At 43.9% G+C, this 25,894-nt stretch overlaps 2 protein-coding genes across 3 annotated transcripts in view; one reads left to right on the top strand and one right to left on the bottom strand.

Annotated features, from left to right (window-relative positions):
* NFKB1 (nuclear factor kappa B subunit 1) overlaps window positions 1-624 on the bottom strand; it is a 71,108-nt gene extending 70,484 nt beyond the window's left edge. Inside the window, exon 1 of the mRNA XM_081925519.1 lies at window positions 306-624. The gene's annotated coding sequence lies outside the window, so the exon portion shown is untranslated. The remainder of the gene's footprint in view (window positions 1-305) is intronic.
* MANBA (mannosidase beta) overlaps window positions 1-25,894 on the top strand; it is a 204,695-nt gene that overhangs the window by 141,276 nt on the left and 37,525 nt on the right. The gene's annotated exons all lie outside the window — the stretch shown is intronic.

Genomic DNA, 25,894 nt, shown 5'->3' with positions numbered 1-25,894 from the left:
CCACAAGGCAGGTGCCACTACCGAGAAGGCCCTCTGCCTGGTTCCCTCTAACTTCGAAAACCTCCTCTGCCGACCAGCAGCAGACTCCTCCTTTCAAATCTGGCCCGGGGCTCCCACCGCCTGGAAGGAGCCATACTGGACCCCCCCCCTCCTGTGTCCCTCTGGTTGCCGCATCCATAAACATTCCCGCGTGGCAACGGGGAGAGCGAGAGCGCGCGCGCGTGTGCCAGCGAGCGAGCAGCCGTGTTGTCTCGTGGGAACGCGGCAGCGCTTCCCGCCTTCCCGCCCCTCCCCTCGGGGCTCACCTCGAGCGGGATTCCTGACGCCGACGTCGCCTCACACTGCGAGGGGAAAGGCGAGGAGGAGCCGGCAGTTCTGAGGGAGAGAGAGCCGAGGCGAGCAAGAGGAGTCCCGCTTCACCAGAGCGCCATGTCGCCACAGCGCGGCGGGGTCGAAGGAGCCTGGCGGTTCCTTGTTGTTGTCGTCGACGAGGAGGAGGAAGAAGTAGTCACTTCGCTGCCCGCGAGGCTGAGAAGGGGGAAGGCAGAGAAAAAGGAAGCCCTGCGCTGCTGCTGCTGTCACTGTCGAGGCTTTTCCCCTCCCCTCCTTTGGCGATGTGGTGTTTTTTTCTCTCGTCGGCTTCCAGCAGCGCGCACGCCCCTCTCCTCTCTCCCGCCCGCCCGCACACGCTGACAAGACTTTGCACGCGCCCCCGGGCTTGGCTCCCGCCTTTCTCGCTGCCTCCCTTCCTGCGCCCGCCCGCACCTCCGCCTCCCTCTCACTTCCTAGCTGGAAATTCCCACCGACGTCGTGAGAGTAGCGCGGCTGAAAAAGAAACAGGCGCCCGAGGGAGGGGTGTGTGTGCGCGTGCGCGCGCGGGAAGAAGCGGAGAGCTTGCAGCAACCCGGAGGGCTGGGTTGAGGGCAGGGAGGGAGGGAGGCGCCTGAGATGTGCAACTGCACAGCCCGCTGCCATTATTATTATTATTATTATTATTATTATTATTATTATTATTATTATTATTATTATTATTGCTTCTTTAGGTTATTTTCTTTTCAGAGAGGCATCCTAGCTGCTGGGGAAAGGGGCAGTTTTATCACTAGGCAGATCAAAGATGACCACTTCAGGTGGCAGATGCTGGAATTGGGCTTTTAAATTCACAGCATGATACACGCTGAAAGAAAATTATATGAAAACGATGCACCGTTGGTATTTAGCTCCCAGTAAATTAGCAAAAATGTATAAGACAGGGTCAATGCAGTGCTTTATTTCTGGGGGTGTGTGTGTGTGTGCAGGGGTACGCATACCCCTAAACATTTTGTGGATCTAAGTTTGGCCCCATTGAGGGAGCAGTATTTCAATATTAGTAAGAAAATGAGAGTACCCATAAACATTTTTTTTTTAGAAGAAAAAAGAAAGCACTGGTCAGATGTATGTTTGGATTTTTGTCGTGGGGGCAGGCTTTTGTTAGGGGGGCAGAACCTCGGATAGTTATATATTTTTATTGATTTTATTGACTTGAGGGGGTAGCTGCCCCCCTGCCCCCATTGGCTACACCCATGGCCCAAGTGCTTAAATATGGCAAAATTTGCAACAAACATTTAAAGCACTCTCATGCCCCTTTAACAGTCATGACCAGAGACAGACCTAGGTTCCCTTGCACTATAGGAGCCAACTCCTAGGGGTTCTTCAGCACGCCTATAATATTTTTGAGGGGGCCACCTCCCCCCCCAAGTTGATGGGCATTGCCATTCAAATGGGGTATGTGTTCCACATCATGTGATCAATCATGCAGGGTGGGACTTATCTCTCTCCCCCCCCCCATTTTTTCAAGTTGGCACCTCTGCCTTGCACCCTTGGCAAAGAAATTATTGGTACCCCCTCTCACCATCTCCAGATTCAATGGGCCTTACACCCAGGAAAGTGGATACACGGGTAAACCGACTCTGGGGTTGCGGCACTCATCTCGCTTTATTGGCTGAGGGAGCTGGCGTACAGCTAGCATGTGGCTAGCATGACTAAGCCGCTTCTGGAGAACCAGAGCAGCGCACGGAAACGCCGTTTACCTCCCCGCCGAAGTGGTACCTATTTATCTACTTGCACTTTGACGTGCTTTCGAACTGCTAGGTTTGCAGGAGCAGGGACCGAACAATGGGAGCTCACCCCGTTGCGGGGATTCGAACCGCGACCTTCTGATCCGCAAGTCCTAGGCTCTGTGGTTTAACCCACAGCGCCATCGCGACGGCAGGGACTTCTGACTCACTTGCCTTTCCTTACCTTTGACAAGGTGCCAGCAAAAAGACACTAACTTGGAGGTTGTGCTCCAGTGCTCACTTTACTAAGAAGTAAGCCCTGCTTAAATCAGTGGCCCTTGCTCTCTGGGGTAAACGTGCAGCAGTGTGAGTGCTGGAAATGGATCAAGGTGGTAAAGAAACTGAGGAAGAGCAAATCAGCTGTGCTAAATTAAGAGCTACCCCCCACCTCCCCAGGGCCAAGCAGCAGCATCCTCCCAGGGAGAAAATCTACTGGTCCAAAGCCACCCAGTGTACTTCCTAGCTAGGGTGACCAGATGAAAAAGAGGACAAGACTCTTGTACCTTTCATAGTTGTGTAGACTAGGAGTGGAAAATGTGGAATAGCAATTACTTGCTGCAAGTTCTGTCATCTAACTGCCCAGCAAACATCTGCCCACCTTGCAAACTTTGTGCAAACAAATGAGGATGAAAGAAAGATGTGATTTAGCAGTGACCTTTGACCATGATTGATAGGCATGGCAGGAGTACCTTGCCATATTCCTTTGCTTCTTCTCTTCCATGATTATAAACGTGTGAGTCATGGTGACTTTCTTCACCACCACCCTATTGACAAGTCTGGAAGAGAGCCTCCCCAGCTTCTCTGGCAAGTTCTTCTAAAAGCAGTTAGCATTGGAACACTGGTAATACTTTGATTAAAGGGGCAGGCGGGACTGAAGAGGAACCGGCGAGTGGTGACATCAGCAAACCTTTCCTCAATCTTGCCAGACTAAATAGTGGGTGGACTGAAGGAAATTATGCCCCTGAGATCATTAGAGTGCTTGAAAATGTGCAAATAATGTTGGCCTTCGTTTGAACAAGACCTCTGCGTAAGGAAACCTTTTCATACGCCCACACCTAACAGAGGAAATTCAAAGGGCATCTTCCCGTACAAATGTTTGACTGTATGAAAACCTTTGCCTGTATTAAGCAGCTCAACAATAAAAATAATGACTGCACTTACTGGCGTTGATTTTTCTACACTGGTGCCAAGGCTCTCTCCAGCTGTTGAAATGCAATGTGCCCCTTTCAAGCCCCTATTTTGCAGTGCCTCACCACCGCTCCCCCATGCCTCCAATTCAGTGTTTATAAAACCTGGTTCTCCAGCTGTTTTTGGACTACAACTCCCATCATCCCTAGCTAGCAAGACTAGTGGTCAGGGATGATAGGAATTGTAGTCTGGAAACAGCTGGAGATCAAAGTTTGGGTAACACTGCTCCAATTACTCACCCAACCAACCGCCCATAAGAAGAGGAAAGGCAGCACTTGCTGGTCCTTGCCACTGTGGATCAAAGGCTTGAACTGCCTGTCCATATTTTATTGGTTCTTGTATTGATTTACAAAGCCACCCACCTGTCAAAGCTGGTGCACAGAGTGGTGGGATTTAGAAATCCAGCTTGGCAGCCACATCTGGTTCCTCACCCTAGCTTTCAGATGGTAATGTCCATTCATTTATACATTTGCTTTAAAATGCAGCAAGTCAGCTGAATTTGGAGGCCCTCCTATTCACTCTGTTGAGTGGGGGCTGTTGTCCCCAAGTTCTTACCTGATGACACCATCTGGTGGCAGACAGGGCAAGACAGCAAGTGAACATTCATGGAAAGGAAATAACTGTCATTGCCTGCTGCCCAGTTTTGAGGTTGCAGGCACAAGGGTGGTAGAGAGGCGTACGAGCAGGTTGCATTGGCACAGATGCTGTTGCTGTTCCTGGATATTGTCCTCATCTGCATATCCTGATAGGCAAGCAAGCATGATAAGGAGCAACTGGGTTAGGGGTCAATGGTGGAATCTCCCAAGGTCCCGGGCCAACAGTTGCCCAAGGATGCTTATCCTTGCTGATAGCACTAATATTCAGCAGATGGGTTTGCCATCATAATGCCAAAAAAGAACTAGTGGCTCCCTCGTGGCTGCAGATTAGCTGACAGGAGTGTATGAAGTATGGTGGGGAAGGCCACAGTAGGAAGCATCAGGAATCGCTGCTTGGTCCCTCTTTGGGGTTTGACTTGAGTCCTGCAGCCTCCTCCTCAGACAACACCCAAGATTTCCTGGGGACCAACTGTGGCCCATCCCAGCCTGCTAGATCCCTCCCTTGAACTCTAGACCTCCAACTCCTCAGGCTCCTACCACTCTTCATCCTGATCCAGCCTGACCCTCTAGGACACTGTTTCCCAAACTTGGGTCTCCCAGCTGTTTTTGAGCTGCAACTCCCATCATCCCTAGCTAGCAGGACCAGTGGTCAGGGATGATGGGAGCTGTAGTCCAAAAACAGCCGGAGGCCCAAGTTTTGGAAACACTGCTCCAGGATGTCAAGATGTGGTTGAAAATATGCAGGCAACAATTACAGAAAGAAAACAGAAATCTTAAATATACTTACTTGGAAATCAAGGGGACATATAACTGAGCAGGCATGATTAATATTGTGCTGCAAGATTTCTGTGGTTGGGAGTGGTCCTTCATTGCTTTGCAAAGGTCCTGGCTCTTCCCCATGTCTATAATAAAACCAGAATAAGCCATGCAAAATAGCAAAAGATGTATAATATATAAAGCAATAGAAGTTATGCAAAAATAATAATAATTACACAGGTCACTGAGTTTAGATGCCCACGGTGAAGAAGTTTTAGGCAGTTTAGCATGTAATGCACACATCCTCATTAAGCTGAAGTTCTCAATGCTACTATCCCACCAAGGTCCCCCTGTTTGTGAGTCACGACTGATTCATTTGCAACTTTTGAAATATATCAGTAGGATGCCACACTGGGCTGCTTTTATGATAGTATTTTGGCCACGTGCACAATACAATAATACACAATACAATGAGGTTGAAATGCAATGCAGTTAAATCAGCATGTCTCCTTTTCAGAGAAGATGTACATTAATTACAACATCATAAACCAGGACTGTGTACACAACTATACCTTCAAAGCACATCTCCCCCCCCCCAAAGAATTATGGACTCTGTGGTTTACTCCTAAGAGTTACAATTCCCTAATGCCTTTTCTAAACCTAGGAATTCTTTGAGGGAAATAATATGCTCCAAATGTGCTTTAAAGGTATGTATGCAGCCAAAGTCACACTCAGCATAGATCTATGGAAATGAAGTGTGTACACAGCTCAGGTTGGAGAATACTTGAATCCCCAAGGAAGCAGATGTATTGGTAATTCTTCATGTCAGTCAAACCACCCATAGTAGCACATGTGATGCTGCATAGCACTGCTTTGCCTCTTCAGCTGGGTGAAACATCAGCAAACCACAGAGCCTAGGACTTGCCGATCAGAAGGTCAGCGGTTTGAATCCCTGCGACGGGGTGAACTCCCATTGCTCGGTCCCTGCTCCTGCCAACCTAGTAGTTCGAAAGCATATCAAAGTGCAAGTAGATAAATAGGTACCGCTCCAGTGGGAAGGTAAACGGTGTTTCTATGCACTGCTCTGGTTCGCCAGAAGTGGCTTAGTCATGCTGGCCACATGGCTCCCTCGGCCAATAAAGCGAGATGAGCGCCGCAACCCCAGAGTCGGTCACGACTGGACCTAATGGTCAGGGGTCCCTTTACCTTTTAAGCACTGCAGGAATACAGCTCTGAACAACCAGATATTTCAGTGACCCAGACATTGCCATTCTATCAACAGATTACAGATTTCTCTCTTTCCCACATAAGAACGCGAAGTTTTGGGTCAGGCTAGATGTTATCTCACAGTCCCTTTGAGACCTGTGATCCTGTAGCTCTAGAACTGAGGTTGGGCGAAGAGGCAGACTGCCGAAATGATTAGACCAGTTTCTTTGGGTAAGCAAATAGACCTGGCAAGAGTGCCTAAGGACTCGCTTTACAGACGAACTTAGGAAACTGGATCAGACCATTAATCCATGTAGCTCAGTACTGTCCATGCTGACTGGCAATAGATTTCCAAGCTCCAAGATGGGGAAATTCCTAGTCTGGAGATGCTAGGAATTGAGCCTGGGACCTTCCACATGTAAATCAGATGCTCTACCACTGAGTTATGGTCCTTCCCCTATTTATTATTTAAGTTAGGGGCAAAATGCTGCAACCTGGAGACACTTCTGGAAGTATTGCCAAAGTGGGCAGGTTTCTTCCTCTCCTTCCCCTAGTGGGAAAAGGTACCGCTGATGTGTTCTGGGTGAAAGAACACCAGGCGAACAAATTCTAGAGTCACATAGTGAGCGAAAGAAAGACTCTGAAAGCTAACAGCACTTTGGGATTTGGGCAGCTTTGTCTCCCTTGAAATCAGCAGTGAATCTGGGATATCTGCTGGAGGTAAGCTGCATCTTCTACTACATGCAACTTGTATGTATGCGTAAGTAAGCCTGATATCACAAAATGGAAGTCATCCTCCAGTGACCTCATTCCAAAGTGATCAGAAACTGAGCTTATAACTGCATCTCGGGTGTTTTCAAGGCTTGGAGAATTGGACAGAGTGTAACAATAAGAAGGACCCCACTGAATCAGAGCAAAGACCCATCTGGTCCAGTATTCTGTTCTCCCAGTGACCAACCAGATTCCTGTGGGAAACCCACAAACACCACCCTCCTCACGTATGGTCCTTCAGTGACCATACTGCCTCCGATACTGATGGTATGGTTATTTATTTATTTAGTTTAAATACCACCATATGTTTTAACAAAAACATCTAAGTGGTTTACAAATCACAGCAGAAAGGAATATACAAACTCCACATTCAGAACCCAACAATATTATTATTACTACTACTAATCTCAATTCCACATAACTAAATAGATATATCTAAACAATGTACATTAGTTAAACAGCCAAGAACCATCAAAACAAACTGACCGGGAAGCTCAGGAACCAAGAAGACTAAAACTTCAGTAAAGAATGGGGAAATTTTATAATTTATCTAGGAGACCACTATAAGCAGATGGAAACATTAGCAGGATTTTAATAACACATGTAATGTAGAAAATATCATAGATAATATGGAGAGATGTAAAAAAATGGATTATGAAATAATATGCATGCAATTGAAAAGGTTGATAATAGGGTCCAGGGAGGGGTGGGTGGGAAGTCAGGTGATTCAGAGAAATATCTAAATACAAATATGTATTTTGCATTGTTATAATTCTACAGTTGTAAAATCAAATAAAAAATATTTAAAAACAACAAAAAAAACCAGATTGTGTTATCACTTTATTTTCATTGATTGTTTTCCAAGCTTCTGAAGGCAGGTTTGGGACAACAATGTGACAATGGGGTGGTGGTGGGAGAAGAGAGTGAAGGCGAGTCATTTTTAGACAGTTTTAGATGTCTAAGAATGAATGGGAGGGAAAGAGAAGAATTTAGAGAGGGTGCAGATGAAACCGGCTGTGTGTAAATGGGGTATTTGGTGAGTTAGGGAAGTTTTTAATGACTGATGTTTTAATGTAGTTTTAATCTTTTGTTGGAAGCCGCCCAGAGTGGCTGGGGAAACCCAGCCAGATGGGAGGGGGTAGAAATAAATTATTATTATTATTATTATTATTATTCTTCTCCCACATGCAAAGACAGGCTCTGGCAGATCAAGCAAAAGAGACCAGCAGCGGGTGCAATGGTCAAGAAGGCGGTTTCTGCACGTGCCGTAGAGGGAAATGAGGAGGAGATGGGGATGATCAACCTGTGAAAGGTAGCCCATCTAGGAGAAGGAAAACTCTGACCCGAAACCTCCACTGCTGTGTGGGATATCTTCAAGAGCAGAAAAGGCTAAGGAGAAACCCCTACTCAAATTCAGAGTGGAGTCCATAAGACAGTACACCTCCTTCTAGCAACTCTGGCAGCCAAACTGGTACCAGATGTAATGCTCAGCTTTTCTTTGGACCACATCAGCAAGGATGAGAGGGGAGTATTGTCCTCTGGGCAGCCCAGGACCTCCATGCACACTGCCCAGGCTTGTGCACCAGGGAGGTCACTTCAGTGCCGTTAACACAGCAGTTGGACTTCACCCCCAGAGGTGCACCATTGTCTCTTAAGACAGACGGATGCCAAGCATATTGTCCACAAGGAATTCAGGGCAGCAGTACCCCAAGGAAATGGGAGAGGAAGCGCTCACATTTTATCCTTGCAACAACCCTCTGAGGTAAATTCATCTGAGACATAATGACTGTGCCAAGGTTGAAATATTCATGTTGGAATGAATTAAGGCCAACAGTGCAACTCTGTACATGTCCATTGTGAAACAATCCCATTGAGTTCAGTGGGTTTTATTCCCAGGTAAATGGGCACAGAACTGAAGGCAAAATTCTTGTTGAATCTCCTTCCCTTGGTGTCCTCTTTGTTGCATTCAGCTTTAATTTCCTCGGGGCAGAGACCTGTCTTGTGCAGCCCATCTGTTCAGAAGTGACTCCCACAGTTAAGTGAGACTTGCTCTCATGCAAGTGGGTATAGGATTTGAAACTTTTTCATATAGGCTCTAAAATTTTAAGATCGACGATAAGAAACGATGTTGTCATAATTTAAGTGAAATATACTCAGAATTGAGTGTGGATTTCATGCTCTTTATTCAGCTCATAGTGGTGAGGAGGAATGGAAGTTCCCCCGAAATGTCTGCTTTATATACATTATTTACCCAATGGGCTCCACATGACTGGCTAATTCTGGGATTCTCCCATAGGCCAATCAGGTTGCGGATTCACTTCCACCAGGAGTTGGATTGGGTGGCTCCTGTGGACCAATCAGACTGCTGCATTCTGAATCCTATTGTTCTAGGACCAATCAGACTGGGGCATTCTGGATCCTATTGTTCTAGGACCAATCAGACTGGGGCATTCTGGATCCTATTGTTCTAGGACCAATCAGACTGCTGCATTTTGGATCCTATTCAACTCAGTACATAACATTAAGCATTTTCGAAGCTCACAGGCAGTGGACTGGGGGTGCCTCGTTTAAAATAATACTTTAATTAGTCTTAAAACTAATCCGAAATTCAACTGTGACATTTGGGTACAAGTGGAGAACATTCCCATGGAATCTGTGCACTCCCGTTCTGCATCCCTCCAGAGTAGGATGCAGGGGAAATAGAATCATCAACCCCCTGCAATGCCAGAATCTAAACTAGGTAATTCATGACAGATGGAGTGGAACGTTTGGAATCCTGAACTAGAGCATTCCACACAGCCACTTGTTTTTTGTTGTTTTTTCCAGGTCCCACTCAGGTTGTTTCTAATGTAGATTACTCCATGAGAAAACAACATAGTGACTGAGACCTCTTGTGTGCCCTTAAACTGGAACTAGAAAACTACTCACCGCAATATGTTATAACCCAAACAGTGCATGGATTTGGGGGAGCAGGCAGATGAATGGCATTTCTCTGCTGTCATTCAACCCAATAGCGGAACAGAGCCTTGCTGAAACAGAAGGAGGCTGGTTTTGAAGTTGGCACGTTCTCTGGTTTTCTCGGCATTTTGTGTCATGGGATAATACTTCCAACCGGGGTGATTTCACAGCTGATTAATTTTCCCATATTTTTTGTGGAGTTTCCCCTCTTTTGGAACAATGGGAATCAAATGTCCTGTCACAATTTAAAGTGACTGAAGATTTCTACAGCCATAAGATTACCATCTCAACTCTACTTGCTCTTCAGGCATGGGATCATAGCTGCCCCTTACCATTTATAAGGATGTTTCTTAGCCTCTAAATTAATGTCCCCCCCCCACCTCTTTTTTTCCTCATGATACCAAAAGTAACAAAATTCATATTTTTTTCGTCCTGGAATTTGAACAGAATCCACGATTTGTAAAGACAATCTTCAACATGGAAAAAGCTATAGGAAATAAACAATAATGAGAATGGTAACTTAACTGTGCCTTCAATATTCTTTTCAGAGTGCTTATATCTCCACCTGCTGGTAAGCAGGAAGTATTACAAGACCACAACAAGGGTCTTTCGTTAAACTGGTTGATAAATAAATGCAGTACTGTATCTATGCACGGGCCAATCAGTCAGTTTAGGTAACATTCAGTTGCCTATTTTTTCCGTTCTTAAATTTAGTTCTCAATATTTCCACATCAATTTACTTTAAAAAAATGAAGTCCTCATGGAAATTCATCAGCACTTTAGTGCAATTTTCTCCTAATATACCTACATTTGTATGCAAATTTGCGTAGTATACTATACACACTTTTGCATAGCAATTTTTCCTATCAAATGCATTTTATATGTTATTTTCACTTATATATGCATTTATAGGCACACATCACCCTACTATATCCAGGACCAAAGAGTAGAGATTATGGAAGCTGTAGTCCAACAACATCTGGAGGCTCCTGAGCTACACCAGAGATCGGGAGCCCTGCAAGAGCTCCATGCACAGATTCTATACTAGCATATGGTCTAAACCACTGAGCCTCTTGGGCTTGCTGATTGGCAGTTCGAATCCCCGCGACGGGGTGAGCTCCCTATGCTCTGTCCCAGCTCTTGCCAACCTAGCAGTTTGAAAGCATGCCAGTGCAAGTAGATAAATAGGTACCGCTGTGGTGGGAAGGTAAACGGCATTTCCATGTGCTCTGGCACTCGTCGTGGTCCTTCATGCGCCAGTAGCGGTTTAGTCATGCTGGCCACATGACCCAGAAAACTGTCTGTGGACAAACACCAGCTCCCTTGGCCTGAAAGCGAGATGAGCACCACAACCCCATAGTCGCCTTTGACTGGACTTAACCATCCAGGGGTCCTTTACCTTTAAATGAATTCCTATGCCCATCTGAGCAGTGGCCTAGGCAGATATGTTTAAATCTCTTCCTTGATCACAGTGTTGTCTCTACTTAAACTTGAAAATCTGCTGCTCCTACTACCATCAAAGGCAGTGGGGTCTTTGGGTGAGGAAAGAAAAATGTCCACAGGAGAACATTTTCAACATTACAATTTATCACCAGCTGAACATCACGATATACTGACATATCACAATGTCTGAAATGAGGATGCAGCTATGTAGACGCAATCGGCTGGCTTCACAGTCCCCCCCTATTGGGATCCTTGCATAACACCCCCCCTTCTTCTTCTTCTTCTTTGGTGATCACTCGTAGCCAGCAAGATTGTCTTCCATAAACGGTTTTAACAATGAGTCCATAAGTGACTGTGGAGGCCAATTTTGGATCCACTTGTCCTTCCACAGTGGGGACATTGGTTTCCGGGCAGGAGTTGATCACGGTGTGGATTTGCCAAGCATACTTTCCTCTTAGCACGTTTCTCCCTTGTGTCCTGAGTTCGAGTGTCTTCAAAGCCCAAGATACCTTTGGTAAAAGCTGTTCTCCAACTGGAGCGCCCGCAGGCCAGTGTTTCCCAGTTGTCAGTGTTTATACTACATTTTTAAAGATTTGCCTTGAGACAGTCTTTAAACCTCTTAGACAGTCTTTAAACCTGTTTAAACACACACACCATGATTTGTGATATATTGCCAGGTCAAAAATTATGAAACCAATATCACGATATGGACTTGAAACTGGTTTTAGTTATGGTCTAAGAGAAAATTATATGAAAATGATATATTGATGGTATCTAACACTGAGTAAGTTGGCAAAAATGTATAAATCTAAATCAAATAAGTGTTGGAAATGTAAAGAGAAAGGAGGTTCTTTTTATTATATGTGGTGGTCCTGTAGTAAGGTTAAAGCTTACTGGGAAATGATAAATAATGAAATGAAAAGGATGTTTAAAATACCCTTTCTTCCAGTAGCACCTTAAAGACCAACTAAGTCAGTTCTTGGTATGAGCTTTCGTGTGCATGCACACTTCTTCAGATACACATCTTGGTATGAGCTTTCGTGTGCATGCACACTTCTTCAGATACACACGAAAGCTCATACCAAGAACTGACTTAGTTGGTCTTTAAGGTGCTACTGGAAGGAATTTTTTTTGTTTTGACTATGGCAGACCAACACGGCTACCTATCTGTAACTAAAATACTCTTTGTAAAAAAAAAAAAAAGCTTTTCTTTTGGGAATTATAGTGACAAAACTACTACAGCAGCAAGAATGTTACTTGCCCCAAAATGGAAAGAAGCAGAAGTCCAGCAAAGGAAGAATGGATACAAAAACTTATGGAATATGCAGAAATGGTGAAACTTACTGGAAGAAGATGAAATCAAGATAACAATCTTTTTACAAAATAATGGAAATGATTTATTGAACATTTACAGATAAATTATAAACAGATAAAGGCATTGGCAGGATTATTGTAACAACCTGCAGTTTTATAAGAGCATATATTTAAAGAAGATGAATAAATGAGTAAATTAAGTTAATTTGGATATGCAGAAGATATTAAAAACAAATTTAAGGAACTGCAGAAAGAGGGGGAAGGAAGTCAAGTTTTGAAATGTCAAGCTGATTGTAAAATGAGTGAAATGTATAAAATTAGTGAAATGTACAAACTTGAAAAGTATAGATAGAAGATAGATGATAGATAGATAGATAGATTAGATAGATTAGATAGATAGATAGATAGATAGATAGATAGATGATAGATAGATAGATAGATAGATAGATGATAGATAGATAGAAAGTGAAACTGGTTGTAGACAATAAATTGCCCAGTCCTAACACATATCATGATTCACAATATATGACCAGGTCAAAACTATGAAACCGATACCACAATGTGGATTTCAAACCACTTTTGGATGATATATCAATATATCGTCCAGCCCTAGAGAATGGATTAACTACCTCTGGTTTAGAGCCTTGTCAGGGAACTGTATATACCTCTCTTTGGTACCAACACTTGTGGGGCCTTAATGAGTAATTGACGTTCAACAAGACAACACAGGCCAAAGTTGCATTAGTCTCTATGTAGAACACCTGCTCTGCTTGCAAACTGTTTCCTGTCTTGTGAAATGCTGGTTTATGTAGATGGTGTCATGAATGGCATCAAGACACCAGCTGAGATTCCAGGTTGAGTCACACAACACACTCACTTATGATTCATCCTTGAATTTGTTTAGGCTCTTCTGTGCTGAAACAAGGAGAACCTCAGAGGCAGGAAAGAAAGAAGAAAACCCTCAGAACTGGCTGTTCCGTGCTTTAAAGGAAATGTGCGGCTTCTAAATCATGTTGAAACAGAAACACAAAGCATGAGAAGAACAGCCCCGGAAACCATGGTGAAGTGTGTGTGTGTGTGTGTGTAGGGGGCAGACTGAAGAACAGAACACAGATGCCTTTGTTTTCTCATATATATATATATATATATATATATATATATATATATATATATCCTTTGCCACCAAGCCCATGCCAGCTTGATTTAACACTGCCAGGCTCTTACTATTTTGGAAGCTATCAGGAACTGCTTTGCAATATGTATCAAGCTTGAAGTGTTTCAAACCTTTTGACTGCATAGTGAAAGGGGGGTGGGACTCTCTCTCTGATGTTAATTCTCCATATGAAACGCTGCCAAAAATATAAAATCCTTGAATTATGTATTTGGGCCACAATATCCGAGGCTGTCATTATGAGACAGTTGCATGTCACATTAAGTTCAGCATGATTTATTATGTTTAATAGGCACAGGAACTCCTGTTAAAAAGGAACATTGGGGAACTTCCATACACTGACCCCCCCTCCACTGCACATAGGAAGCTCTCTTCCATCACTTCATGGCTTCCCCCCAAAGGATCCTGGGGCCAGGTATTTGTTACAGGTCCCGAGAGGTCTCAGGAGACCTCTATTTCCTTCCCAGAGCTACCGTTCTCAGGATGGTTTAGCAATTGATCCCTTTTTCCCAGGGAACTCTGGGAACTTGGAGGACTTTGGTTAAAGTTGAAGATGTGTTTGACAAACTCATTCTATGCCATCTGAAGTAGCCACGGCTAAGTTCAAAGGCACTTACTCCCAAGAAACTGTGCACAGTTATGTTTTATGCTGTGTACTACTGTTTTTTTGTGGTCTTCATTGATAACGGATCAATGAATCTGCTTGGATTCTCTGTGGGCAAACAAACCCTTGTGTTGCAAAGAGAATGTCAGCAATGTCTAGGCAACACGATGGTCATGTACATACGCAATAGACAATCTTTATAGAATTCCTTCAAACCATAACAAGTACAAAATGAAATCTTTGTACTTGTTACGGTTTGAAGGAATTCTATAAAGATTCTCTATTGCGTATGTACATGGTCATCGTGTTGCCTAGACATTGCTGATGGATTCTCTGTGGAGGCTGTTATGAAGAGCTCTTGCACTTCAGAATTTACCACTGAGCCATTGGCACCCACCCTCTTCTTGTTAGCCATATGCTTCCATCCTCAGTTTTGGGACCAGGAGACTGACCTCAGTTTTACTCATCTGTTCACGAACTTGCCAATCCCAGGATGCTCAGGCCATTGTTTGTGCAGCAGCTGCTAGGCAAACCTATGGAAACTGGGATGCCTATCATTTCAGTGCTATTGAGTCTAAACTCTTGTCCTTCACTTGGTAAGCTTATTATTATTATTTAGCAGCTGTGTCCCATATTTGCTGCAGCTGACATTGGCTGTAAATCTTAAACTTTCTCCCTTCCCAATGTTGTGCCCCAAGGAAACTTGAATCTGCCAGCTCTAAGACAGCTGGATTTATACAGCATTTAAAAGCTGACATTTACTGCTATTCTCAAACCTGCCTTGCCTCTCTTGAGTTGATTTCAAAAGGTAGGCTCTTAAGTGGGTGCTGTGATAGACACTAAGCTCCTTCCAACTTTGCTGGGCTCTTGGCATTTTTTTACAGCACTCAAGCGACTGCTTGACAGCCCTGGGAAAGCCAGTCCACATTTTTTCGGTGTGTCTGCCCAGAGGCTATTGAGCAGACAGTGTGCAGCTGTATCAAATAGCTTGCGCCAAAGAAAGCTGTCACAATCTGGTGTTTTACCCAAGAAGCCATGGGAGGCGCGCGCGCGCGCGCACACACACACACACACACACACACACACTTTTAAAAATAACAACGTGGCAAGGACTGTAGCTGGAGGGATGCCAGTTTTGAAAGCTCCCACATAGAAAAATAAATGTCAATGCAAGTAGAAAACTAGTAGATCAGGGCGAAAGAGTCTTACTCAGCCCTTTCACTGATGTGTTGGCTTTCTGCTTGCAGGAAGTTCCTTTGTTTTTAATACAGAGGAGCATTCAAATGTGTCATTTGAAACCTGCAGTCTGAAGAGGTACAATCCACGCTACCACCTTAGGACCATTAGTGGGGTAGGAGAGCTGGAAATAAAAATAAAATCACATCTGGCAACCAATTCACCCCTTTGGTTTCAGATAGCACATGGGTAGACGAGTCTAAAAAGCCCAGGACACAAATGTTCACGGCCCTCTAGTGGCTATGGTGGTTCATTAACCAGAAGGAATGTATTTAGCATTAACTCTGGAAGTGTACACGTGATTCTGACCAAACTAAGCCTCCTAGAGCAAATGGGCTTTTTAGATTCATCTACCCATGTCCTATCTGAAACCCAAATGGGTGCATTGGTTGCCAGATTTAAGAAATATATCGGCATTATTTTCAGCTCTCCTGCCCCACTATTGAGCAGGGGTGGGGAAACTGTGGCTTGTGGAACTGATGAGACCCACTTGGCCTCCCCATTTGGCCCATGGGGCCATTTTGGATCTCCTGATCAGCAGCTACTCAAAGCCCAGTACATCCCTGGGACTATGATGCACATGGAGTGGTGCCCAGTCAGCTCTGAGCTTGCCAAGCCCCATGCACAGTGTTTTGCAAGACTTGATGGGTCAGCTGAACACCAGGGCTTTGCAGTCTGTGGCTATGCCTGTGTGGTTTGATTTCAAATTGTGCAGGCAACAGATGGCCACCCCTGCAACACTGTACACTTGGTGTTACCTGTACACCAGGTAAGTGGGACCAGCCACCTGTCTAACTTGACCCACTGGGTTGGGGTAGATAACAATCTGGCCTGCTGACTGGATCCAATTCTCTCTCTCTGGGCCAGAGAATGAAGAATTGTTTTATGCTTCATTCACATGAACTGCCTTGGGAGGGGTTTGTCCCAGGAAGTGGCATACAAATATTGGAATAGATAAATACTCTGGGACGTGAATACTGTCAATTACAGATGGGGGAGATGTTAGTTCAGCCAATTTGCACTTCCTGAGCCATTATGTGGGTGAAAACGCAGCTTTCTGTTGAAATTTGCATTCCTCTGAACTTTGCGATGCTGTTGCTCAACCCAAAAAATATGTACAAAACAGCATATATTAATGAAATTAATGTAGAAAAAAAGCACTATGTTATGGAATATTGCTTGCAAAAAAGCATGTATTAGGAGAAATGCATGCAAAAATGTGCATGGGCTTTTGTCCTTTTTTTTTGTTTCGTTTTAAAGTTCACTAACAGATGTGGAATGGGGACAAACTGAACTGAAGGCTAGGAAACTATGTATATGAGAGAAGCTGAAATGGCCAAATTTGCCCATCCCTGTACAGCACCATTATACAACTTTGCTCTCTTCACTGATTGCAAAGTCCATTGATCCATTTTAGTGCTGGGATGGTTTCAGAAATATTTTTCTTGTGTCAGATGAAGATGACCCAAGCACCTCTGGACCTGCAGGACCTGATTTTTTTCCCCTGTGGGCAGAAGCTGATGAACCACTGCTTTGCCAATATCATTCATGAATTTCTCCTCAGGGCACTGGCAACTTCATGTCCCTGTTGGTCCTGCTCCTAGTCATCACTGGCATGTTTTCTGCATGGTGAATTAGCCCATTATTACTAGACTATTTCCTCCAGACTCGTTCCTCCTTTGGGCCATCGTCTATTGTTTTAGAAGTGCCATAATCTAGAAGGAGGCATAGCTAGGAGGAAAGAGTGGTACTGAATAGAATTTTGTTTAAAGTGGATATTTGTATGTCTAAATTCCGCAGGGCCTGTAAGACAGAGTCGTTCTGCCTGGCCTTTGGCTTGGAGCCAATTTGACCCCCCCCCTCTTTCTTTTTTCTTTCTCCTCCTGTGATGAGGCTGCATTTTAATATTTTAATGTTTCAAGATTTTAAATGTTGTATTTTAATCTTGTTTTTAAGTTGTATTCATTCAGCTTGTTTTTATTATTGCTTGTTAGCTGCCCTGAGCCCGGCCTTGGCTGGGGAGGTCAGGGTATAAATAAAAAAATATTATTATTATTAAGTGAGTTTCTGCCTGAAAATTAAAACTGCAGAAGATATTTTCCCTCTCTTTGAACTTTAAAGATTCTTTCAAAATGTGACTGGTTGTTGTTGTTTTGGGGGAGAGCTGATTAAAAACATTTTTAATAGGAAATGAGCATCTTATCAAGAAATAGCTAGCAAGTATCCAGTATTGTTTTTGCAATAAGCCTAAATATGACAAGTCTGCCAGCAATATTTAGGGACCTACAGCCTAACTGCACCTAGATATTTGGCATATCTTTGTTTTTTTCTGCATTATAATCTGCTTCCCATGTGAAAATCCAGTTCAGGCTGTTGAACCATGGGAATTATTCCAAGATCAAACGCCGCCATGCCTTTATTTCCCATCCTGCTGCTTTGTCAGCACCTTTGGTATTATAACAAAGAGCAACCACTTCCTCCTTTTTATGTTCTCCTATTGAAAGATTTCTATCTAGGTCACATTAACCAGTGAATACATGCAAGGAGAATACAGCTTTCTCTCTTTTCTGGGATACAGCTGCCATCTAGCGGTCAGTTGCACAATTGTCTCATTAGAAGACGCCATGTTGTGAAGAAGGATGCGATGAAATAGCCTTTGGTGGTTTGGATCATGTTTTGGCTTTTCTGGAAAGGAAACAACACCAGTTTTTCATGAGTTAGTTGCACACTGTGTGCTGACAATGGCACATTCACTGCTAGCATGCGCTTATATCATCTTATACTGATGTGCAGGAGCAGAAATTGTCACAACTTTCAAGTTTGTCCATGACCAGGAATGGAATCCACTTAAGCAAATACAAGCTATTGTTGTTTTTTGTTTGCAAATATTTGCATATGCAATTACCGGTATAGTTTTTTTCCTGCGTTTAAATTCCCCCTTCCATTTAAATCCACTGAAGTTAATTACTGGTACATAATTAATTGCACAATTAATTATGTTAGGTTTGACCATAACAGCTAGCAAGAGGAATAATGTAGGTTTTAGCTGCAGTGGAACGGAAACAGGACTGCTGGGTTTGTTATTATTTCTTAAAATTTTTACACCGCTTGATTGTAAAACAAACAAACATCAAAGATGCCTGTATTTCTGGACTGTGTGAATGAAAGGTGAACCATTCCGGAAGCCCTGCAAGATAACAAGGTAGCCCTGCAAGGTAGTCAAGATAACCCCAGAATTAATTGGTAGTTGTAGCAATGAGCTCATATATGTTTATATTCACTTGGTTTCATATTAGCTAATTGGCTTGCTTTGATGTTCAGGACAGATAAAGGACAGGATTCCACTATCCCAGTCAGTCACTCTGAAGCAACAGACTGAATGATATGGGGAGGAAATTGGTAAGGCCTGATACCAGGTATCTGATACCAGAATCCTTGTGGATTGTCGTAACTGGGAGATGTGGGCTCCCAGATTCCAAATTCTTACTGTGCACATTCAAGAAACTCCAGTGGTTCTTTGTGGACGGAACACTGAGATCTCACTTCAAATAATACCCCCACCCCCAAATTCAGCCTGTGTGGTGGGGCAGAGCTGCCCTCCTGGCAGATGGGGCTTGGCAGCAGTGAAGCCGCCCCACCCCAGCCCCACCCAGTTAAAACTACATTGACCCCAGTGTTGGGACATTGCTTGGCTCTGCCCAGCCACATGGAACCCTAGGCCTATGAAGACTTGGAATGTGGACTGGTGGGATGGAAATATACCATTTCACCTGGCTTCCAGCAAATCAACAAGCTCCCAGCCCTGTGTGTTTGATGGCCAGGTGCACGACTTTACAGAAGAAAGTCCTCTGTCTGAAAATGCCCTCTATTTGAAAGGCTGTCTGGTCCAACTCTAGTTTAAAGATAAAGAAAGCAGGGAGTGCAATCTGACTTGTACTGAGCCAGACCGTTGGCCCATCTAGACCAGTACAGTAATACATTGGTTTCCACACGGCTTAGTTGCCAAACAAATCGGCTCCTGAACATCGCAAACCTGGAAGTGTGTGTTCTGGTTTGTGATTTATTTTTTTTTGGAAGCCAAATATCCGACGTGGCTTCCGCTTGAGTACAGGATTCTCCTGCAGTCAATTGGAAGCCGCTCCTCGGTTTTTGAACAGACTCCTGGAATGGATTAAGTTTGAGAACCAAGGTACCATTGTATTGTCAACACCAACTGACAAGTGGAAAATGCTTAGCTAGCAAAGATATTGACCCAAGAACGAAGATAACATGCAACAAATGGAATGGGAAAGAAAAAATACTTCTGGATTCTCAAACACAATGACAAAGGGGCAAGAAAATTATATGGTTTAAGAACCATCTGCCTGTCTCTTATCCTCATAACAGCCTCAGATTGTCAGTAAGGTAACACTCAGCACTTTTTCATGTTATCTTAAAACATGTTTTTCTGCACCGCTAACTTCCAAGCTGCTGCTTTCTTACACCTTTACTTTTAGTGATGTGGTAAAAGTAAGCCAGGAAATCGTTGTTCTCATCATCCTTATGCATTGTTTCCATTACACATTTTTTGTTGAGGAGCAAAGAAAGGGTTGTCTCATCATTGCTGGGCATTTAACATCATGATGAATGTTACCGGAGGATTATCTTTAATCACAGTTTAGCACTTTGCCTCGTCACCCATGTAAATCTCATAAAACCCTGTTTTGCTTTAGTAAGATATATAAGATATATGATATCCATTGCTTCTTGCATCCACATCTGTGCTGCTAGCCCAGCTTTGAACAAGGGAGAATTGGGTTCGTGTTGGCCCATCTTCTTGGACACACCAACCTGGTTCAGCTTGTCATTTGTGCATCGGGGTTCATGTTTTCATAGAGACCAAAAGGAGCGCAAAAAGGGTCTACAGAGGTTGGACTCTACACTTGTAGGCTCCTATGGAAATATGAACTCATACACACAATGGCAGGAGGGGACATGAATGACATGGATGGCATGGAGTAATTCTGATTCTCACCACACATAGATTTTGGTCATTGTAGGGATGGTAAGTTACACATGCCCACCCAATCCAATAGGATGAAATACCTGACTAAGAATGTAGATCATAAAAACACATTTCTTTAGGCTAAAGGGTCTGATCCAGAAACTGCATACAGGTAAGGTAAGGTAAAGGTAAAAGACCCGTGGACAGTCAAAGGGGTTGTGGCACTCATCTCGCTTTCAGGACGAGGGAGATGGTGTTTGTCCACAGACAGCTTTCTGGGTCATGCGGCCAGCATGACTAAAACCACTTCTGGTGCAACAGGACATTGTGACAGAAACCAGAGTGCAGGGAAATGCCATTTACCTTCCCCGCCACAGCTGTACCTATTTATCTACTTGCACTGGTGTGTTTTCGAACTGCTAGGTTGGCAGGAGCTGGGGCAGAGCAATAGGAGCTCACCCTGTCACAGGGATTCGAACCGCCAACCTTTTGATTGTCAAGCCCAAGAGGCTCAGTGGTTCAGGCCACAGCGCCACCCTCATCCCTATACAGTATGTACAGTACCATTAGGAACATAAGAACCCATCTGGTACAGCATCTCACAGTGGGCAAACAGCTGCCCATGGGAAGCCTGAGTGCAATATTGCTCTCTCCACTTGCAATTTCCAGCAACTGGTATTCAGAAGCCAGTGTGGTATAGTAGTTAAGAGTGGTAGACTCGTAATCTGGTGAACCGGGTTCACATTCCTGCTCCTCCACATGCCGCTGCTGGGTGACCTTGGGCTAGTCACACTTCTCTGAAGTCTCTCAGCCCCACTCACCTCACAGAGTGTTTGTTGTGGGGGAGGGAGGGAAAGGAGAATGTTAGCCACTTTGAGACTCTTTCGGGTGGTGATAAAGCGGGATATCAAATCCAAACTCCTCTTCTTCATATTGCTTTTGACAATGGAGGTAGCACATAACCATCAGAGCTAGTATCCACTGAAATACCTCGCCTGCCATGCTATATGGAGCTAGCAGTAATGACTGGCAGAATCCGAGACGTGGGAGAAGAGGCTGTGGAGGAGGACTGGAAGAAATTTAAGGACTATTTACAAAAATATTGTAAATTGTATGAATGTTAAGAAAGATGTAAGATTATTAACAATATGGCACCAACAAGCTAGTTAAAAGGAATATGAAGATAAATGAAAAGATAAGAAAAGATAAATTTTGGATAAATATTATGTTAAAACTAAGCTTTTAAGGTTTGGGTTAAATTATCTAAAATTAGGGATACAATATTGGAAAATTATAATATAAGAATTGAAACAAGGTGATAAATTGCTGGGTAAAGCTTGAAAATTTAGAACGCAGGAACGAGAGATGCGAGGAAGTCCAAAGAAGCGAAGAAAGTATGGTTAATGTAAAAGTATATGTTTTTTTAATTGTATTAAGAAAATCTTTAATAAATATTTTTTTAAAAAAATGAAATACCTCGCCTGCCATGATTATCGTTTTGGAGTGAGAGGAAGAAAAAATAAAATAAAATAAATCATTTTTCTTTTTCATTCATTACATACATCTCAAATTCTTAACATTTACTATATATTCCTTCCTCCCTCCCCTCCAAGGTTTTCCCCAACTTCCGCTTCTGGTTTGTTTCTATTTTCACCCACTTTGCTATCTCTTAACAGAAAAAGTTATTAATAACAAAACATCAAGCCTAAAAACATAAAAGTAACAGCAAATACACCATCATATTCCACTATCTTCTAAACATTTTCTAATGCTAATAATGTGAATGTTTATTTAAATCCTGCCATCAAGCCTATTGACTTTCTTTGTTTCTGTAAATATAATATGAATGGTTCCCAATCTTTTTCGAAGTCTCTGTTGTCTTTTTCTCTTAGTCTATCTGTCATTTTTGCCAGTTCCACATAGTTCATCAACTTCTCTTGCCATTGTTCTTTAGTTGGTATTTCTCCAGTCTTCCGGTTTTGTGCAATCAACATTCTTGCTGCTGAAGTGGCATACATAAATAAAGTCCTCATTTCCTTTGGTATGTCTTGACCTAAAATACCTAACAAAAAGACTTCTGGTTTGTTTTTTTTACAAAAGTTATTTTCAACATTTTCTTCAATTCATTATATATCGTTTCCCAGTAGGGTTTGTTGGTACTAAAGGCTTAAGAGGTAACAAGTTGCTCTAATCACTGAGCAGCTGGAAGTCATTAAGCATCCAGGAACGTGAGTTAGTTTGTATAAATAGCCAGTTCACCCGTGTGTCAGTCAGTTCTCCCCCCCCCCCCCTTTGACCTGACTCGCAGACTCAGTTTGTGGCCATGGGCGTGTTTGCTGATATGAGTTAAGTTTAGAGTAAAGTTTTCTTTATGCCGGAGATAAAAGCATGTGTGCTTTATCGCCAGGGTTTTTTTCTTTTGTAAATAAAGTTTTTTCCTGAGTTCCAAAGTGCTTGCTCCAGGATTCTTCATTGAAAGGTACTGACTCTCCTGCCTTCTTCAGCCGCTGCACGAAATTCTCTGCTGAGATAAGATTTATGGTGTTGGAAGCGCACTGGACGTTTACTTAACATTAAACTAATTAAAGTTTAATGGACAGGGTTTTACCTTTTTACAATCCCACCACAGGTTCCTCCCTGAACAGATATGAATGGCACCATGCACATTCCCCCCCCCCCCCGAGGATCGTGGCAGGCATGCGGAATTGCCAGACCATGGCCTGGATGCAGCCTGTAGAGGATTCCCACCCTCTCTTCCAGGCCAAGCTGAGGTCAAGCACAAGAGAGCAGTCCTCAGTCAAACAGAAACCAAAGGCAGAGTCATGGGGCAGACGCTGGCAACTCGGAAGATCAGCCAGAAGGAAAGCCAGGTGGCAAGTGTAAGGGGCTGAAATATAGCCCAGCCCCCAAGACCCTGTCCAAAATCTATTTAAGCCTGATCTCTATGAACTCGTTACTATTGAGGAATGCCGTTACTCCCAAAGAGCCCTTTGCTCTTTGCACAGTGTCACTGGGCTCTCAGCTGCACATCCCTTCATGGAACAACTGCTGACCTGGACCTTCTGGTGCCAATGCTTCTGAGAGCTGGATGATGATTCAGTCTCCCCTTCCTTCTTAGATCATGGAATCATAGAATTGTAGGGAAATGATATATAATGAGATGAAAAAGATGTTGAAATATACATTTATTAAGAAACCAGAAGCCTTTTTACTTGGCGTTGTAGGAGACGATATAAACAGAAAGGATTGTAAGTTGTTTTATATGCAATGACGGCAGCAAGAATATTATTGGCACAAAAATGGAAGCAAGAAGAACTACCGACGAAAGAAGAATGGAGGATGAAATTGATGGATTATGCAGAATTAGATAAACTAACAGGAAGGATTCGAAACCCGCGGGACCAGAGATTCTCAGAAGACTGGAGTAAATTTACGGACTATTTGAAAAGCAATTGTGATGAACAGATCACGCTAGTAGGTTTGCAAGAGGTTTTGTAAGGTGAATTATTTGAAATATTGCAAAAAAGACAGTGAGGAGAATTATTAGTTAAGGATAATTAAAGGTAATACAAAATTAAGAAATGCATAATAAGTGATAAAGAACGGAAAATCGTCAGAGGTGTTGACGGAAGTCTAAAAATATTGTATAAGATGAGAGATTATGTTATATAAATGTTGGAATTAAATAAAAAATTAATAAAAATGTTTGTGTGTATGAATCATAGACTTGTAAAGTTGGAAGGGATCCCAATGGTCATCTAGTCCGATCCCCTGCAATGCGGGAATCTCAACAAAAGCATCTATGGGAGCACCTCTGCTGCAGAAGGCCCTTCTGGGCAATACTCCTGTGACCCAATGAAACACCTGCACATTAAGCATTTTGGGAAAGTTTTTTGATGAATTCAGTCGCTGTGGAGTCGTGTGATATCACTGCTGCTCGGAAATTATTGGAGATCGTCCACAAAGGTAAATACCTGGGTGTGAGCTGGCTCTCTTGAGCAAGAAATTGCTGCATATTGAGAGTTATTTCTTCATTCAGGAAACTCCTTCTGTTTGGAAAGGCATTCCTTTACACTGTTTTGTGTACCTGAAAGAAACTTTGCCTGAAAGCCTGGTGCACTCTGTGCCAGCTTGTAACCTGGGATGCTTTCATTTGTTTTGCAATAACTAAGAACATGCAAAGATTGGGAACAGGGGAAGTTGTTGACCCAACAATTTGTAATGAGTCTCATGAAGGGCCAAACAAGACATAACAGAACCAACTTACTGCATCTCTATTCTCCTTACACTTCTGCAGGGAAGGGGAGATATGAATTGGGACCATAGCATAGTGGAATGAGGGTCTGTAACCTTTGCTTTTGCACTGTTTTCTCAATTTAAATCCCCCCATATGCTATTTGACTTGTTAGGAAAAGCATTCATGCTTACGTCACGTTTTTCCTAATGGGGCAACAGCTTAGGGGGGCAATCTTCATTGGGAAAACAGTGCCATTCCTGATTGCACCCCTCACTTGTGGCTTCTATTTTCAAAAGCTGGAAGTGAAAAGACATCTTGTTGCCCACCCCCCCAATCTCTGAGCGGTGTGAGATTCCAGAGGTTCCGGGTGCTTACCCAGGGTTTATGTTTGCTTTTGGAAACAAGGCACAACAGAGAAAGTGGTGTCTTTATGATTGTCAGGGAACTGCCATCAGAACAGGGGCGGGAAACAGAGGGGCAGTTGTGTTACAGGGAGCCTCCGAATATCTTGCCAAGCAGTTCTTCTTCTGGTGATGAGGAAGCCCCATCTCCAGTTGTGCTGGTCCCATGGGTCAACCGAGAGGCGAGGTCCGAGTCCAATCTGAGGTCGAGGGTCTGGTATGGAGGCTGCCTGTCAAAGCTGAAGTGGGGTCCAAGGCAGGGAGTCGGGTGAGGTCAGGAACTCCGGCAGAAGAGCAGGACAGGGTTCAGGCAGGACCTGGCAACCTACAAAGTTGCTCCTGCAACTTGGGTCTGGAGCTGGCTGGCTTTTATCTGCCCTGAGGCATAGGGCAGCCCCAACCCACAGGTGACTCACCTCTCCTGGCCTGGAGGCGAGCACTCCTCCTGCGGCAACTTACCGTAGTTCCCTCCGCCTCTCTGCCCTGAGCCTCCGTAGCTCAGGAGAGGCTGGAGGGTTACCAGACCCAGAGGCAACCTCAGCTTCCCCTGACGGGGCTGAGAGTGGAGCACCTGCCGGCAAGGGGTCCTCCATCACCTCAGGAGCCAGAGCAGACTCAGCTGGAGCCTGCACCTGAGGATCCAGAACAGGTGAGGACCCTTCAGGCTCATGCCCCAGCCCCGGCTCAGCTGGTTCTGGAGGTACGGAATCCTGTGCAGGCTGGGATTCCTCAGGTTCAGCATCTGAGTCCGAATCCCAGGCCATCACACCAGTGGGGAAGAGGTGAAAGTACCAGAGGATGCTGGTAGGAGCCTCAACACCACTTCTGGCAGAGCTGGCCAGGAGGGAAGCACGCCCCTTCCGTCACCCACCCTGCGCAGAAGTCTAAAGCACAAAGAGAGAAGGAAAAGGCTGGGCGAAATGAGACTTTTATGCT

This window comes from Podarcis melisellensis (genome assembly GCF_964234715.1).
Source record: "Podarcis melisellensis genome assembly, chromosome: 9".
Lineage (NCBI taxonomy): Eukaryota > Metazoa > Chordata > Lepidosauria > Squamata > Lacertidae > Podarcis > Podarcis melisellensis.
Note: the sequence above shows the minus strand (reverse complement) of the source record. Positions and strands in the feature narration are given on the sequence as shown.